The sequence below is a fragment of the Leuciscus leuciscus genome (assembly GCF_965113295.1).
Source record: "Leuciscus leuciscus genome assembly, chromosome: 7".
Lineage (NCBI taxonomy): Eukaryota > Metazoa > Chordata > Actinopteri > Cypriniformes > Leuciscidae > Leuciscus > Leuciscus leuciscus.
The window spans coordinates 21458549-21477630 of NC_138731.1; the positions used below are offsets into that span (position 1 = coordinate 21458549).

Consider the following 19082-nt stretch of genomic DNA (forward strand, 5'->3'; position numbering starts at 1 on the left):
AGCTAGGATAAAAGGGAGTGAAATGATTTAAGTTAATAGCGTCCCACGAGTCCCGGACGAAAGGACGTCCTTTGTTGGGGCAGGAGCAGGTCAACCGTGCGCATCAATCTTCAGTGCAGCACAAGTGCAATATTGCTAATGTTTCGTGAGTGAGGGAGGACTTCGTGCCAGCTTTAATCAGCTGACATCTGCTCTATAGCAGCCCGAATGTATTGTCAGGTGTGTGTGATCTGTCATCGGCTTAGTTTCGCTCATGAATGGCACTTGTCTGACTCTATGCAGATGTTTGCTCCCTTGGATATAACAGACATTGGACCAGAGCCTGATTTGTCATCAGAATGATTTGTCATATAAACCCCCCGTCTCCATTACACTGTAAACCTGTAAAGGTGGAACGAGGTGACTCACGTCAGAGTGTTTGTACACATGGCCTGTTGAGTTTTGCATTGTGATCCAATGTTTTATTTAGGCGTGTTTGGTTCTGTATTATGTTCACATCAATGCGAACTGTCTTACAACAATGGCAGATTTTGCCCCCCTTGCATTGGCTTCCCTTCTTACAGCACTGCTTACATTGTAACCTGCCTATATTGGGTAAAAGATTAAAAGTGTTTACAGCCTCTCAACCAGTGTTGTTTTAGAAACATTGGCAGCTGCCACAGGCAGTGACACGGGTTCATCTGTGTGTGTGAGAGGTAAACTGTTGGAGAGGGAGATTCACTGCGTTCATGCACTCAATTTGCTATCAAAATGCATGAATTATTTACAATGACCAAAACTGAAGTAGCAACAGATCTTTTCTTCCCAATTGTGATGTATAGTGAAATAGATTATTGAAAAAGAACAAATGCCGGTCAATGACTTGGTTCTGTGCATCGGTTGTTGATTAGATGGAGGCATATCTGAACGTGAGCTTTCAGTCGATTGTAAGAAAGAGTTTAAGCAATGATTGGAGGAGGCATACGGCACCAGAGAGAAGTCTGTCATTGCAAAAAAAGTTCTGTTAATGACATTTTTTATTTACGAGGTCAAACGCATGCATGGAAGAATTGATCACAATAAGATATAACATACATTTAGAAAATAGATGAATTTTCATGTCATGCCGACTTTAAGATGAAGTGTATGTTTTCAGTGTTACAATAATTTAACCTGTTTTACTGTAATTTGCTGTGCACTAAAATAACCCATTTGTAGATTGTTTGTTTCCCCTGAAAAGAGGAAGTATTGTGGTTCTGTGGTCCTTTAAAACATTGCTCTGTCTGGTTGAGCATCTCGACCAGCACAGCAACATGAGCCCAGCCAATGGTGTGAGTTTGGGGGCAGGACTATCTGATTGACCAATGGTAAATGGGGTTGGAAAAAGCAATTCCGTTTGGAGACACTAATGGCACAGAAATAATACACTCCCAAAAGCTTCTTTGTCATGCTTTCTACCACATGAAATGCTGTCACTGAAAACATAATTTACTTAAGACATATTGTTGGAAAATAAATGTTTAAAATAATGCCCTGATAATTTAGGCTGTCACTGCATATCCGACTGCCAGTGCATATCCAATTGAAATCCGATCAGATGCAGCAAGTGTGAATGGATGTAAATAAATCACATGAAATGCAATTTTTACAAATCTGTTTTGAGCTACATTCGTATGTGGTTTGAAATCTATCGCATTGAATTGAATCGCATTTCTTGAAATCTATTTCAGTCTGACTGCTCTGATCGGATTTCGCTTGGTTTATGTGACTTTCTAACGGCACGCAAAATGTAAACGTCAGATGTTGTTATAGGAACAACAAGGTTATAAAGTATTATTTGCCGGACTAGCAGAAAATGACAATATAACAGAGACACGTTTTGCCGCCAGAGACGACAGCACTTAATAAAGCCACGTGTACCAGCCTCCTACAGTTCTGCCGCTGTCTGATAAGACGCATGTTATGTTATATTTGCATAGATGTTATAATAAAGACAACACCTGCATTTCAAACCCCTCCATGTTGCTGTTGTTGATGTTGTTGTTGTTATTGATTTTGGCGTATACCTGCCAACGCTATGTCATTGCCATAAAATCCAATACGGATATTCCGGAAACCAAAAGAGCGGCATGGACACACAAATCAGATCTGAACAGTTGCGATACACAATGTGGATGTCATTTTTAGATCAGATTCCAATCGGATACACATATAATCGCATATGGAATAACAGTGTGAACGTAGCTTTAGTTTTTGAGTTAAGCTATTTTAATTGCCATTATTAGAGGCTGTGCCCAATGATCTGTTATGAACAGCATTTTTATAAACAGCTGATTAAATATGATCCACACCTCAGAGCTTTACTTGAGTGTTATACATCTCACTTATTTATTTCGTCTTGTATATCTTCTTTGATAAACTCTTTAGGTGTGTTCACATTTACCGTACGGATTTTGACAGACGAAAACGGTTCATTTCCGCGCAATTAAAAATTTCACATGAGGGCGAAGAATTTCACCACGCTCACCCTCATGCTGTTGCAAACCTGTAGGACTTGGCAAGAAAGTCATTTGTATAACATAAAGGTGAGTAAACGATGACAGATTTAGATTTTCGGGTTAACTAATCCTTTAAGACCACAGATAGTGGAGTGGTTCTTTTTGACAGGCTGCAGCCTTCATTTGAGCTCCTTTAGCCACTGACAGTCAATGAGATTAAGTGTCACATTATACTGCTGCCAAGATTTTATGGACACAGTTGACCTTGGCAGCCTTCATCCCCACGTCCCCCTGAGAGGAGTGGCTGTTTCCCACAGGACACGGGCTAAAGGGAGAGAAGGAATGAACAACCAGAGTTCTATCAGTTCTGCTCAAGGACTACCATCAGCCGAGTGTGAAGTGACACTCTCAATGTGTGCTGTTTGTCCTCCTTTTGTGCATAACTGACAGAAGTTTCTCTTGCATTCCTCAGGAGTGCTTCAGAAATGCAAAACATGTGATCTTATTATAAGGCACCATATTAAGGGATAATGTACAGTCAACTGCTCATTACAAAATAAACTAGATGGAGTAATCAGGACCCCAATGCGAAGGAAAAGGTGTCTTGTTGTAACACCCCAAATAGGGTGTAGTGGTAACGACCTGCTGATTATATATTATCCTGCTTATTACATGGCCACTTACCAAATACATATTTAAATTACATATTGATTTGAGTTATATTGTTTCATTATGTGAAAAGAAAGAGACTGTCGACTGATACAAGAGGTGAAAGCACAGCTAGCATATCAGTCAGTGGACTTGTGGTAGGGTAGACGTAGTATTTATTTTAATTATACATATATTGATGATATTTGTAGGGGCAGTCGTGGCCTAATGGTTAGAGAGTCAGACTGGTAATCCGATTCTCAATACTTGCAGGAAGTGACTGAGCAAGGCACCTACTCCCCAATCGCTCCCTGGGCGCCGCTGCAAAAATGGCTGCCCACTGGTTCGGTTATGTGTATCCACGGTTTGCAGTGTGTGTGTGTTCACTTCTCCCTGCTCCCAGTGTGTGTAACTTGAATGGGTTAAATGCAGAGTATCGGTTCTGAGTATAGGTTACCTTACTTGGCCTTCACATGTCACTTTAATACTGTAAAACCCCCATTTTATTAGCACCAAAAAAAAGTGCTTGACTTTAAGGTGTGTTATGCAGTTTAGTGATCATTTATACCAAATTACTTGTTTGACAGCAGGATGATTGAGCAACCAGAATCAGGTATTCCATGTAATATGTTTTTTTCAATTGTTGTTCCACATTATTAATGTTCAGTGCTGATAGAGAGCTTTAAATGTGTTTGTGGTTAGGCAGATTTGCCTTTGGCACTTTCTGAAATTGTTCGAGGAGATCTTTCTGTCTGTCTGTCAGTGCTGTTGATCATCAAATATTGTTCAAGTTGTCAGCAGTTGCATTTGTTGATGAAAGGTGGAATATTAACATATAAGTAGTTTGTTTGTATGCCATGATATTTTGCTGATTCATACTGTTGCCACCTGAGCAGCTTTTGTTTTGGTAGATAGGTGGAACAATGCCTCACCCAATGTAAATACGCATGGGTGTATTTCAGCCATATGTATTTCAGTATTCCAGCATGTTCCAGACAATCAGCTCTCCTCCTCCTCCGGTAGTGTGCAGATATGGTTTCAGTAAGATTTAGTGTGTAACTTCTATACTGTCTGCCTGGTCGTGGCATCACATGGTCTAATCTTCTTGTTTGAGAGGCCCAACTTGGCAACATTTGGCACCAATGATGTGAGTTTGGAATGGGACTAACTGTTCATTTGAACCAAGAAGCCTCTTATGGTCACCAAGGCTACATTTCTTTGATCAAAAAGACAGTGAAAACAGTAACATTGTGAAGTATTTTTATAATTTAAAATATTTTTTTTGTGTTTGAATGTATGTTAAAATGTAATTTATTCCTGTGATGGCAAAGCTGTATTTTCAGCATCATTACTCCAGTCTTCAGTGTCACATGATCCTTCAGAAATCATCAAGTCACTCAAGGAACATTTCTAATTATTATCAATGTTGAAAACAGTTGTGCTGCTTAATATTTTTGTGGAAGCCATGATTTCTGAGGATTCTTTGATGAATATAAACTTATTTGAAATAAAAATGTTTTGTAACATAAATCTCTTTAATGTTACGTGATTAATTTAATACATCCATTCTTGCTGAATAAAAGTATTAATTTCTTTAAAAAACTGAATTGTCATATCATGTCTTAAAGGGGTCATGCATTGAGAAATATTTTTTTTTACAAAGGCCATTGTACTATAAAATATCCTTTTCAGAGTTTCAGAACTCAGAACCCAAAACTTTATTGTTAGTCTAAACAGCTTTTATTGATACCAAGCTCAGAAAACGATTTTGTCACATTATTACGTCATAGTGTGACGAAAGACTGCCTTTGCCGAAGAAGATTAACACCTACATTTTACATCATTGCCTCTTTAGCCCCGCCCACCGATTCGTACATGTCATTACTCCAGCAACAAAACAATAGTGATGCTTCTGAGGATTACAACAAGACCTTTTGAAGTGCCAAGTTGTGGGAAAACACAGTCTTTTCATTGCCGTCCTTGGGATCCTAACATTAAGAAAGAGTGGATGAACTTTATTTTTAACAAAGTTCTAGTCAGATCGCATCAGTAAGACACTGCCTGTCCATTTGTTTGCTTCATAATTTTTTTTTTTTTTTCATATCCCCTTTAATACATTAAAAATAATACATTAACATTTAGCAAAGTCTCTCATTCTGGTATATATTTGATGTATCTTCTCTTTCTAGCCTAGATTCGTCGTTTAATCAAATGAAAAGCAGCACAAATTACAACCAAAGAGATAGAGAGTGAAAAAGAGAAGGTTTATTTGTAACATTAGAATGAGAGTGTAAGTGTCAGACTCTAGGGGGTTGTTGGAGAGTGGGTTGTTTTTTAGGATGTTTTAGATATTAGCAAGTGGTACTGTGTTATTTTTGTTCAGCATGACCAAAGAAGCGACCTGCTAGCGATCGGCTGTTAATGCTAGCGACCCACTGTTTCAGTCCTGACCTACTCTTGGAAGGCAGCCAAGTGTGTTCGGGGGAAGAGTGTGTGTGAGAGAGTGACAATGGGGGTAGAGTTCGCATGATAGAGCATCAACCATCACTGCTTGTGCTATCTCTCTGTCAGCTCAAATAGTGGCAGACGTGTCTCTGACTGCGTGATAACTACAGAGTTATCTGTGTTCCCAAATCTCAGCTTGAACAAATTTCTGCTTGGCCTTGACGGTGCTATCCGAGCGTCACAAGTTGTTCTGTCTTGACCTGTAAGTGGTTGAATATCTGACATCTTACCTTGATGTAACCACGCAACCCGTTTTGTTATTGGTTTTATAGAGGATTCATAATAAGTGGTAATCTCTCAGCAGCAAAATTGTGGGCTTGCCAGAAAGCCAGATCGTAAAAAGAAAGAGTATGAATAGAAGAAACTTTCTGGCGAGTTGATATAATGTTGAAATCCGTGCTTGGAAAATCTAACCTCATTTGCTTTTGGTTCACTCGTCTAATGTTGTTGTTTCCCGTCGTGCCAAGCTTTCTGCTCTGTTCCCTGTGTGGTGGACCGGGGGAAGAATGAGAGGATGGAGATCAGGATGCAGGTTTTCGGTCTTCTTCCCTCTCTGTTTATTGATTCATTGCGACGTTTATTTTACTAGCTCAGTATCTGACTGTGAGCAGTGTCAGCTGGTTAAGGTCAAACTCTTGTTCAAGGTGAATGAGAAATGTAGAGATGTTGGCAGTATCGTTTTAATTTGTCTGAGAAAGAATGATCAAGATGAAGAGAGAGAAAAGAGTTCAGTGTGATTCATTTTAGTTGATACATTCGTCAATACGTTAATCAACACGTTCAAAATGATGAGAAATTTTACTTTCTGTTTTCACTGTTATTTAAATTGTTGTCTAGTTTCATTAATTATGAAATCAATATGTGATTATCTGTTATTTTAACACATTTTGCCCCTCTAAACAGATGCTATGTACCAGTTAGCTACTTTTTTGTATGAACTTTTATTGCAACTTCTGTTACAAAAGGGTCGCTTGACTAGTTTGAAACTTTAGCTTCCCAATCTAAAAGCTACTCTCATAATTCAAAGTTAGTTTCAGCACTGGGAGTAACAGAATCCTCTATATATCCAGCTCTAAGAGTGAACTCCTTACACAGAAAATCATTTGATCGTGTTATGACATGTCTGGAACAGCTGTGGTAATGCAAGGAGAGACATAATTACATCCCAGCTGTTTTTCCCTCTAACACGTCCAGCTCTGAGGTAAAGGAGAGGCAAATGTTCCTGGATGTAATTGTTGAAGTTTGTTCAGATTGACACCTTTATTTTGTTTAACTTGTGTTTATTAACAGAAATTGAGGTTTTGCCTGTTCTTTTCAGTCAGAAGTGTCAAGTGTCATTCTGTTTAAGCTTTCTGGAAACTGTCAGAAAAGTTTAAGATTTAGGCCAAAGTTCAGAAGAAATTTTCCAACTGTCTGAATGTATTTATATGTTTAGTAAGGAAAGGGAACGTGTATTAGACACTAAAGGTGTGTACACACACATATAGTTGGATTAAGCATATTTGTTGCCTGTTACTATTTTTAAACTGAATATTTAAAAATATTTAATTATAATTATTGTTAACATTAAATATTGAAATGTAGTCTTCTGTTTAAAAACAGCATTTGTTAGTCATTACAGCTTACACTATCACTTAAAGCCCCTGTTTTCTGTGTGTGTGTGTCTGTGTGTTTTGAGGATTCACCTCATTTGTGACGTCATGGCCTAGACCCTCCTAACACCATCCCAGAGCCAGACTCTCATTGGGTGGCTGAAGAAGAGCATCATGCGCATTGTGTCCTCAGAGTCCGAAACGGTGCAATTAGGGCTGGGCGATACGGCTCTCAAATATGAACACAATATTTTTTCCATATTGATCAATATAGATATTCATCACCGTATGTATATTTTGATAATCCTACCAGATTGAAGAGTATCCCGACAATGACTGAAGCTTGGAGAAACCAGATATTTGAAGAGGTACAACCTATACATAAAAGTTCACTGTTCACTATTTTATTTTATTTTATTATTCATTGATGATCATCTTGTGCTTGTACAGCGAACCGGCCCCTAATCAGCACTTCATCGCTTTTAAGAAACCCAAGCCACTTCCATATAATTTACATTAAGAATTTTCTCAGCTTTGGAGGTGAAGTGTCTGTCTAGAAAGTGTGTGTACGGGCAAGTTGAAATGCACTATTTTGTGCTAATTACATTTTTTATAATTATTTTGCGACTCAAATGTGAACAGCAAAAAAACATATCTTGCCATCACTTCTTGGCTTGTTACTGTTTGGGAATTTCATGAGACAAAGTACAAATTAAGAGTAAATCGTGTGTGTGTGTGATATTGAATCTGGATCTGATCCACTCGACTGGCCCTTTAGATAAAACTCCTCTTGGGGTTGTCCAAGTCATGTAGCAGCATGTGTAGTATTGGTTACCCTGTTGTAGATCCCTAAATGTAATGATGAGAGTTCAGTTTCAGTCATACAATAGGTCAGCAAACCTAGCAATTTACTATTAAACTTAAAGCTGCAGTAGTACATCTGGGAAAATGCTAACTTTAGCCTGATAGCGCTAAAAGCGTACATCCCACCCTCCCTGCCATAGACATATTTATAATTTTAGAGAAAACTTTATAGTACAGTTAGTTAGTAACAGTACTACAATACCAAAGGTAAACAAATTCTTAAAAACGGAATTAGATGCAGCAAGTTTTCGGTTTGTTTAGCTAGCAAAACTTGTCAGTGTGTAATAATATTTCTTGCATGCCAGGGGTTCCACGATGAGAGTCTGGTTGTTGTTGCTGCTTGCCTGTCATTCTCGCTCTGTCTTCACAGTTTACGTGAACGTTCTGATGACTTATTATGTCTGCGTAAACAGGCTGCGCTGTGGTATGCAAACACACATTGACCGACAGGGAACACATGCTATAGGACCGTTCGGACCGAACGCAACGATTAAACGAACATCCTATGGTCCTACGCCTTCCACAGACGACATATATTTATAAAAATACATTTAGACCACTTAACAGAATGATTGCTATCAGGATATGAGGAGACTTTCAACCAGCGTAACAAAAAATGTTTCTGCAGAGAATCACCTACGGCACCTTTAATGCGAGTGTGATTGGCTGCACAATGAAAAGGTTCTTTAATCCTCTATCACACCAAGTGAGCTGCCTGTGTAGGCAGCATTTTATGGTATATCATAGGTGTGTTGCCAACTTCCCCATGTAAATTTTGAGTACACTTTAAAGCATGCCTTTTGCAGATATATCAATCTCAGAATGCATGGCAACAACGAAGCCTTAAAGGGATAGTTCAGTGTTGTCATATTTGGCTCATGGATACCATGTCAGCATTGAAACATTTCCACTATTGCGTGCTTCAGCATGTGTGTTTTCTGAATCAGATCACTCTGACCTTCCAGCGGCGCCAACCGTGGTGCGCAGAAACTAATCAGCTCCTCTGCGATTAAACCCAGACATACACACACACCATTGTGTGTATGAATGTGATAAAGACTGCTACTGCGGTGTGAAAGTAGAGATGGCTCATGGATTTGTGGGATAGAATTTCAAAGCAGGTCTGGTGGAGTTATGATGGGTCTTCAGCACTCCTGCCTAAGGCGTTCTCTCGTATGGAATAGCTTGTCATTTGTGTTTTGCTTTCATTTTCATTGCTATATTCATCTTTTTTGTGCATGATGCTGAGGATGAAACAATTTTTTCATTCTGTCCGATACCAATAAGCTGATAATTATTTTTATTTTGTCTAAATAAATTAAAAAGAAAACACTGAAAATTATTAGTAAAATTAAAATGATTAGTTCAATTACAAATTAAATGATTAAATTAGAGTGTAATTAGAGTGTTATCTTTTTTATATTTTAAGTTTTCATTTAAATTTGTTAAAATTAAATTAATAATTTTATGGGATTTTATTTGCTTTTACATATTTTTTTAAATGTCTAAATTTCTTTCTAAAATGTTGCTTCAATTTTTATCTGTTTTTATTTTAATAATTGTTGTGCTTCAACTTATTTCATTTCAGTTAGTTGCAGTTTTTCATCTGATATTTGTATTTTATTTTATTTCAGCTTTATTTCAATTAATGAAAATTATAAATAATAGTTTTAGTGTACAAAAACAACACTGGTTTGATGATGGCAAAGGAAATCTAAATATATAAACATGAGAATGAGCATGCATGCACAGTTAATTATTTAATAATGACTGATACAGCTAAATAAAAAAAACCTCTAAAGCCTTGGACACACCAAGCCGACGTCAAAGAACTAGTGGCACTGAAAGCTGACTGTTGTCGCCTCTCGTCGACTGCGTCTCGGCCAAAAAGCTGTGCTTGAACACACCAAAAGGACTAAAGGCGACTGTCAAACATGCGTTCTGCGCCTGCGAGCAAGTTAATATCTCTATATCAGCAGGTATCAACAGTCTGTTTTTGTCATTCAAAAAGGGAGACCGAAACTAGGACTGCAGATATAGCTACAAACCGTAAACAAAGCAACGCTTGCTTAACATTTTGAATATTATCAAATCATGCTGATCACTTTCTTTATTCTAGTCGGCTCATGTTATTATGAAAATATTCATGCATTCGAAATTCGAATGCTCAGGTAAGATGATGTCTTGCTTTGATCACTTTTGCTTTTATTCTCGTTCACTGGCTCGTTCGCTAAGCTGAACAGCCAATCAGAGTTCTCTCTCTCACCGATGGCCCGACGCCAATTCAGCATGCTGAATCGGCCCAAAAAACCCAGACGGTGTCCGACTGGAGCCAACGGTATGGAACACACCGAAAAACCAACCGACCCTCAAAAATGTCCCGATGGTGTGTCCCGGCCTTAATGGACGTTCTTAATGTCAATGAGAAATGTACCTTATCTGCAGATCTCTTTGTGCATAGTGGACATGTTTGTGAGGTACCTACTATGTAGCTGACTAAATCTGAGAGATGCTTTGGAATAATGCCTCGCACACACACCGCCATCCCATGTCTACCGGCAGATCCCAGTGCACTGAGATCACAGTGCAGTTCCGGGAAAGGCCAACGGCCTGCAGAGAGATCGATATGGATGAGGTATCTTCTCATGCTTTCTCTCCCTCCCAGTGGGAAAAATAGGAAGTGATCACTGTTGGTTATGAGTCTTTACATTTATGACATTTAAACTGAAATCGTTTTACTCAGAAACATTCTGCTGATGCACATTAGAAACTCTTCCCTTCTGTATGCTGGCTACTTTCTTCTAGTCTATAACATCACTTCAACCTCCGGACACTGTTCTATTTTTGTATTGGAGGAAATGGCTGCTACCAATATTGTTCCTGCTTTGTGTTGTTTCGCCACCAGCTCCATTTTAACACTGGTCATTCTTGTTGCTGCGTTTTCCTGCTATGATCTAATGTATAAGCGATTGTCTCTTGTGTATCCTTATTGACTGCTGCTATTTTCATCATTGGCCACACTAACACAAAGCACGCCCCGGTTTTGCCAACTCTCAGGGAAGGTGTGACTGTCTTTCTGTCCATGTGGCCCAGTTTAGGACACTCTGGGTAGAAAAGTCTGACATGTGGTCATGGGAGTTGGGCCACTCAAAGCATAACTCTCCCATAAAAGACAAGCACACAGAGAGGCTTTTGTGTGAGATTTGTTGGAGGTCGTAGTGGGTGGTGGTTGAGTCATATTTTTGTGTGCATGTTCATCTATGTCACTGGCCAGAGAAATTGCAGAGTCTAGAGATGGACCTCGTTCTTTCCTTTTTACTTTGTGTGTGTCTCATATGAGACTAGAGCCTTTTCACACCCTTAATATGAGTCACATGTTCACATAATGTGCTCAGTCAGTGGCTAATGTAAGATACTTGCATTCATTAAACCGATTTTACCGATCGGCCGCCAGACTAAAACCATAAGTCTGACCATTTAAGAAAAAAATGTATAACACTACTGTTCAAAAGTTTGGGTTGGTAAGATGTTTTTGAGAATTCTGTTATGCTCACCAGTCACCAAGGCTGCATTTATTGGATGAAAAATACAGTAAAAACAGCAATATTGTGAAATTTTATTACAATTTCAAATAACACTTTTCTTTTAAAATATATTTTAAAATGTATTTTATTCCTGTGATGGCAAAGCTGAATTTTCAGCATCATTCTTCAGTGTCACATGATCCTTCAGAAATCATTCTAATATGCTGATTTGCTGCTCAAGAAACATTTCTTAACAATACTGAGAAAACAGTTGTTCTGCTTAATATTTTTGTGGAAGCCATCTTTGCTGAATTAAAGTTTTTTGGGTTTTTTTGTAAAAAAAATTGCAGAGTCTAGAGATGGACCTCGTTCTTTCCTTTTTACTTTGTGTGTGTCTCATATGAGACTAGAGCCTTTTCACACCCTTAATATGAGTCACATGTTCACATAATGTGCTCAGTCAGTGGCTAATGTAAGATACTTGCATTCATTAAACCGATTTTACCGATCGGCCGCCAGACTAAAACCATAAGTCTGACCATTTAAGAAAAAATATAAAACACTACTGTTCAAAAGTTTGGGTTGGTAAGATGTTTTTGAGAATTCTGTTATGCTCACCAGTCACCAAGGCTGCATTTATTGGATGAAAAATACAGTAAAAACAGCAATATTGTGAAATTTTATTACAATTTCAAATAACACTTTTCTTTTTAAATATATTTTAAAATGTATTTTATTCCTGTGATAGCAAAGCTTAATTTTCAGCGTCATTCTTCAGTGTCACATGATCCTTCAGAAATCATTCTAATATGCTGATTTGCTGCTCAAGAAACATTTCTAAGAAAAATTTCTTAACGATACTGAGAAAACAGTTGTTCTGCTTAATATTTTTGTGGAAGCCATCTTTGCTGAATTAAAGTTTTTTGTAAAAAAAAAAAAAAAACGTACTCACCGTAAACTAGGTCAGACATTTTGTGTTTATAAGTAGAGTTTGGGGTTTCCAAAAATAAGTATGAGTAATTGCCTTAGCAAATAGCGCTAATGAGTTATCCTGCCCTCTGTCATAGAGTGACCTATCTAAGAATGTGCTTAGATTTAAAAATATATATTTTATGACAGAATTCCCTAAATGTGGATCGCTTGAAGCACTTAAAATACAGTTTACATTTTGTCTCATGGAGATAGTTTTTGGGATTGCATACAAACATTGCTTGCTGAAATGCCATAGAGATTGTATACTGAAAAGCAGTGGATTGCCTACTACTTGCAGTGCTCTATTTTCTCTCTTGTGAACTGCTTGAGTTGTAATTACCACCACTAGCTATAATGCTTAAGAGTGTTTTCTTGAATGGATGATGGTAATTCTTCTCTGAGGCTTCAGAGAGAAAGAGAGAGAGAGCGTACAGTGGCTTTCATCGTTCAAACACCCATCAAAGCCATAGCATGGCCTCTGGTCCATTCCTTCTACGAGTCCTATTGACCTAATAATGACTCTCGGTCTCCGCTGCATCCCTCCACACCACCAGCAGCTCACAGGCTCTGCCAGGTTAATTATTTCAATTCCAAACGTAGGCCTGGAGGTTGAAGAGACAGGTGACACACTAAAGCTCCTAGGCAGTGCGAGGCTGTCAGTAGCTCCCCCCGTTCCTCTTTTAATCTGTGTCTGCCCGGAGGGGGGAGCGGGGCTTCCTCTTTACAGCTCTGACTTTGAAATGAGAGCTGTGGGGCCAGAGACGTGCTTGCAGATACACACAAACATTAATACACCAAATACACACAGCTGCCTGATTCATCTGTGAAAGAAAACAAGCATGACCTGGTATAAGCTGTGACTGTTTATTAAACATCAGTCTGTAGAATGTTGATGTCTTGTTTTTTACTCATTCGTAATCACCAACCTGGATCTCATTTTTGTACATTTTTGTACGAATTCATAAGAATTTGCCAAAACCTAAAATAATTATGAATTGCCGTGAGGTGTGTTGGGTATTAAACGAATACTAGCTTTATTTTAAAAATGCTTAAAATGATACACACTTGCATGAGATGAAGACTCGGTCATAGTAGCCTAATAAAAGCAGTGTTATTCTACATGGGCAGGTCGCATCTTGGGAGCAGCAATACTTATGCCAGATAGTTGAAGATGGTTTTCATGGTTAATATAGAGTAATTTCAATTGGAATCTTCGCAATTTGGAATTTCGCATGTGAGCGACACACCAATTTGTTGGCCATGCGAATTTGCAGAAAGATTCCTGGTTTGAAAGTGACTTCGGTTTAAACTGTGCATATCAAAATGATGCTTTGTAAATAGAGTAGCATCACTACTTTCAGTTATTTAATCCATTTTTTTTTTTACATTGTAGCATTATGCGCAATATGTATTTTACAATAAAATAGAGCGGCACGATTAATTGTTAAAAGAGTGCAATCTTGATTTAAACACTCTGTTCTCATTCCTAAAATGACAACGATTCGTACGATCACAGCAAACATTCAGATCTGCATTGGCGCTGTCGCTGATCCAGAGAGAGTAGTTGTCATGTAGGTATAAAACAGCTTTTCAACCAAAAGTTTATAGTTCGGATATAGGCTAAACGTTGATGTCTACGGTAGCGATCAAAATAGTAAATCAACTTTTGATGTTACAGCGCTTCAAATAGCCATTTGTCAAATAGCGATACACTTGTCGCCACAACCATTCATTCAAGCCGATTTTAAATAATTCATTCAGATTCATTAAACATTTTAAATAGAATGCAGCAATTAACATTTGTCATACATTTTGTTTAGTTGTGTGTTACGAATCGTGAGAGAATCGTGATCTCTGTTTAAAAAAAAAAAAATTCTGATTCTCGATTTATCCAGAATCGTGCTGCTCTACATTAAAGATGTGATAGCATTACACTTCTACTAGCTAAAAAATAGCTATTTATTTTATATTTTTATATTTATTTATATTTTTTATCAAAAGCATGAGTTTTAGGTATGCACCGATTATGAACATTTTGGTCGATACCGATAACCGATAATTATTTATATTTGAAAGCCGATAACGGATATATTGGCCGATAAAGCCAAAATCCAACTTTTTATATAATTTGTGAGAGCTTGATTACAAAAGCAAACGTCTCACCATTAAAATCCATGTCCCATGCACACTATTATAATGTTCTCATTATAATTTTATGTAGCCTCTTTGACATACTTGCGCTGCACATGAACTGTATTTTTCTTTTTTTAAGTTATTCCAATCATATTTCAAGCAATTCAAAACCATCATGGTGAACAGTGCTCATCTGAAGCGTCTCAGCTGAAGGAAATAATCCATTATTTATCAGCTTTAATATATCGCCCAAATTTTCTTATCAGGCCGACATCGATAACAATAAAAAATGAACATATCAGTATAGGCCCATATATTGTTGCCGATATATCGCTTGTCTTTCTCTCTTTCTGAATGAAACCAGCCTATGGCACGACATCCTTTCACTAGTGCGGTCACGTGTAAACGGTGAGGCAGTATTAGGTCAGTGTGTATTCACTGCTTGTGTTGATGCTGTACGACAGGCTCTGTTGCTCCTCTCTGATGTCCTGCGGCACAACCCTTCATCCCTGTGCCATTCAGAGCAGCAATCTGCAACTGTGTTCTGCAATGGTGCTCTGCAGCTCTTGTCCTCCTATAGCAGCATCATATCTCTCTCTTGCTCAGCTGTTAATCATTAGAAAAGGGAAGTGTATCAGTTTTCGTTTGCATGGACAGAAGGATGCGGGCCACTGGTGGAGGAGGTCACAGTGATAATAATCACTCTTTTGTTTCTCTTGCCATCAGTATGAACGAGATGTAACAAGCTCATAACATTAGGCTTTATGTGGCTTCCTGCCGCTGAGAGCGGATCCTCGAATTTGAATTGCAAATGGTCGTGATTTTCTTCACTGGGTGCGTAGAAAGTGTGTTTGTGAATTGGTGAGTGGTTTAGATTGGCTGAACTTAAGATTTGGTTTGTTTTTATGGCATATTTCATTATGTTTAGGTTTTTTTTTTTTTGGAAGATGAATGTATAAATACTCGGGGAAGTTAACAGAGGTTGCTAGTCTTTTTTTTAGTTCAACCAGAACAGTTGTCTTGTGAACAGCTGTGTAGCAGACATGAAGAAGGGTGTGTGAGAGTCTATCAAAGCATTTCGGCCCCACTCGCTATGTATAAATAGCATAACCCACTAACCCACACACACCACTACAGTTGACTGTTTATTTATAGTGGAGTGGTGTTGATTTGACTCAACTTCATTTCTGGAGAATGTGAGGCACTAAAGCTTAATCTAATGGTAACAATGACCTTTTAGGGTCATTATGGTCTCTTGCACCATTTAATATGTTATTATTTTTTTTATAATATTTAGCCATTGGTATACCTTATAGGGAATATACAGGATTTTTTAAAAGCATATCTGAGGTGTTGTATACAGTCTGTGCCTTAGCTCCTCAGCTCTACTTACAGTAATTGGGTTGTTGACATGAAATGCCAAGCAATGACAGCAGTGTCCGGCATTGTGACATGCTATACTTCCTATATAACTTACATGTTCCTTCCTCTATATTTAAAGTGTCAAATAATGACAAGCCACAGTGATTTTTTTTAATGCTTTTTTGACAAAATAAGCATTAGTCTGCAACAATAAATCATATTTATTTATTCATTTTGACATTTATTAGGTTATGTCATTTATTTATTTATTATTAATTTAAATAATAGCAAAGTTATTTTCATTTTTGCTTTTGTATATGTCAAACTGTTAAGGTTAAAATGCTATTTGTTTTTCGTTTGAGAATGAATGTTTGTTACTGGAGTAATTTATGCACACGGAAATGAATAATTAACTTGTGAATAGTTGTTATCTTTTTAACACATGGGGTGTAATAGATTGGAATTGTTGAGTGCTGCTATTCTAATTATACATATAGTTTGTTTTATTGCGCAATGTTAAAGGAGAACTCTGTAACTCTAGCGAACTCTAGTCACTTCTTCGCTGATTTTCCCTTTTGTTGTCGCATGTTTTCCCCACGAGCTCCCCCTACAGCTGTGGGGGGGGCGTATATTTCACAACACGGTCGTAAAAAACTCACTTGCGGCGGCCTCCTCCCCCTCTCTACCGCTGCTCATGTGCGTTTGTTTTGATCGGAGCAAGCCAACTGTATCGCGTGGAGCTATGTCTACCGAGGTGGGTAATCTGGTGATACATCATACATGCGTGTGTGTTTATGTCGAATTGCCGTAAAGCAATTTGTGTTTCGCGCTCGTTCTCGTTCTAGTTCTCGCTTCTCACGAGACTTCCAATTTCACTTTGCCGGGACGGCAGTGCGCAAGTTGCAAGGTTGGTTTTCCGCCTGGGAACGCTGGGGGGAGCGGGGAAAGTCACCAATATCACCAGAACAGGTTGTTTAACCATCCAAATGATTTCTAGACAGTTTTATTAAGTTAAAAAAGTTACCAAGTTCTCCTTTAAAGGGAGAGATCGCCCAAAAATAAAAATTCTCGTATCGTTTCCTCACACATGACTTTCTTTCAGATAAACATATTTTTAGGAAAATAATCACTTTGTGAGTCCCTATAATGCCATTGAATGGGTGCCGTTCTGCTGACTCTTGAAAAACCACACACAGCGATAGTGACGGTAATCCATATGACCCCAGTGGATGAATCAATGTCTTCTGAAGCTTCACAATACAATTACGTCATGTGACATAACATTCCTCTCATGATTGCTCGCTTGACAGTAAGACATTTATATTTAAAGTTAAAAACATTAGTATTTTTCTTAAACACATTTATCAATTTAGTTCAGAAGACAATGGTTCATCCATTGGGGTCGAATGGATTAACGTCACAGCGTCAACAGAGCGGCACCCATTCAGGACATATGGACTCACAGGTTTCTACATAGGTTTTAACTTAAATTCTGATGATGAAAATAGTTAATGACATGTTATGTGTTTTTCTGCTTTAAATTAGAAACCATCCCCATGTCAACATCATCTTGTGATCTCATAGACTTATGTGGAGACAGGATCAATCAGTTGATTTCAATTTGCTTGAAATGTTATTCTGTAAGAGCTTTTATCTTATGGTACTACAACTACTGTGCTTGCATTATATGTGCATTATGCATTAATTGAATCTTTGGGTTGGAATATTGAAGCATTTTGAACAGCTCAGGTTCTGTCATGACCACAAGCGCCATGTTGCAATAAACAACCTTTTTGCCAGTCCTTTGTGGTCATATCAGATTGCTTGGCTGCATTTATCCTTCCCTTTGACTTTTCAATGTTGCCAGGGCTGCATTGTCACTCCAGGTACAGCAGCTGCATCATGTATTCTTAACCTGCAGATCTGATGGTTAAAGTGGACTGGTTTGTAGTTATTTGATTTAAGTGAATAATGGGCAAGGGCAACTTTATAATTAATTAAGAATAAGTCTTTTCTGTTTCACAGATTGATTGAGGACCTTTTCCCTTCAGAAATCAGCTTGGCACTGCCACAGAACCAAAGGTAAGCTTATAGCACTAAAAGCAGCTGGCTGATTGAATGATTTTGTTTGTTTGCCAAAATATTTTATAAATGTGTGTAATGTTTAGCTGTTATAATCTATCTCAAGTTGATGGACTGCTGTATGTAAGGATGCATGATTATTATGTGGTTATTAACATATATTAGAGATTCATTTCCAATCTTATACTATGTATGTATATTATTCAACCCCCATTGCAAATCAGGTTTATTGGAAACATTTACAGACTTTCTGCTGTTTGCTATGAACAAATCAAACAAAATTAATTGAAATACCTCAACACAACAAATATTTCAAGTGGTTTCCCTTGGATGTCTGTACATTTTGCCAATAAACCTGATTTGCAATGGGGGTTGAGGAATTTCAATTACAACTATATATATATATATATATATATATATATATATATATATATATATATATATATATATATATATATATATATATATATATATATATATATATATAAAATTCAAAAGAAATCTTTAATATATGCTTATAACCACATATTAATCGTGCATAATACATTAATACATTAACATTGTTTTTGGCTGCCAAGTCTCAAATGAATATCCATTTTTCATTCTTTTTTCCATGTTTCATCCTTTTTTATACTGCCTAAATTCAAAGCATTTTAAACTGTTTTAGTTTTAGTGTCATATTTTTTTGGACCAAAAAATATATAATATTGGCCATCATCTCATCATAACTTTAATATTGGTGCATACCTAACTATGCGTAATAATAACACCATAGCTTGATTTCCTGGAAAATCATAAACTAATACAATTTAATTTGATGACATTAGTTGTTCAGAAATCACACACTTGATTCTTTTTGAATCAGAAGTAGAATATTATATTCCATTCTGAGAAAAGTTGTGACGTGTTAAAATGCAATAAAA

General features: G+C 37.5%; 1 protein-coding gene and 1 long non-coding RNA gene across 6 annotated transcripts in view; one reads left to right on the top strand and one right to left on the bottom strand.

Moving 5' to 3' along the window:
* Positions 1–19082, top strand: part of raph1a (Ras association (RalGDS/AF-6) and pleckstrin homology domains 1a) — a 78424-nt gene that overhangs the window by 2357 nt on the left and 56985 nt on the right. For 2 of the 5 annotated variants that reach the window (XM_082176474.1, XM_082176473.1), the window contains exon 2: positions 18103–18159. The exons of the other annotated variants lie outside the window; for them this stretch is intronic. The gene's annotated coding sequence lies outside the window, so the exon portion shown is untranslated. The remainder of the gene's footprint in view (positions 1–18102; positions 18160–19082) is intronic. 5 annotated transcript variants of the gene reach the window in all.
* Positions 1372–16594, bottom strand: LOC309503718. Its single transcript, XR_014207833.1, has 3 exons — positions 12555–16594; positions 4909–11963; positions 1372–4717 (listed from the first exon to the last, which is right to left on the bottom strand). It is a non-coding gene; the product is annotated as an uncharacterized lncRNA (long non-coding RNA).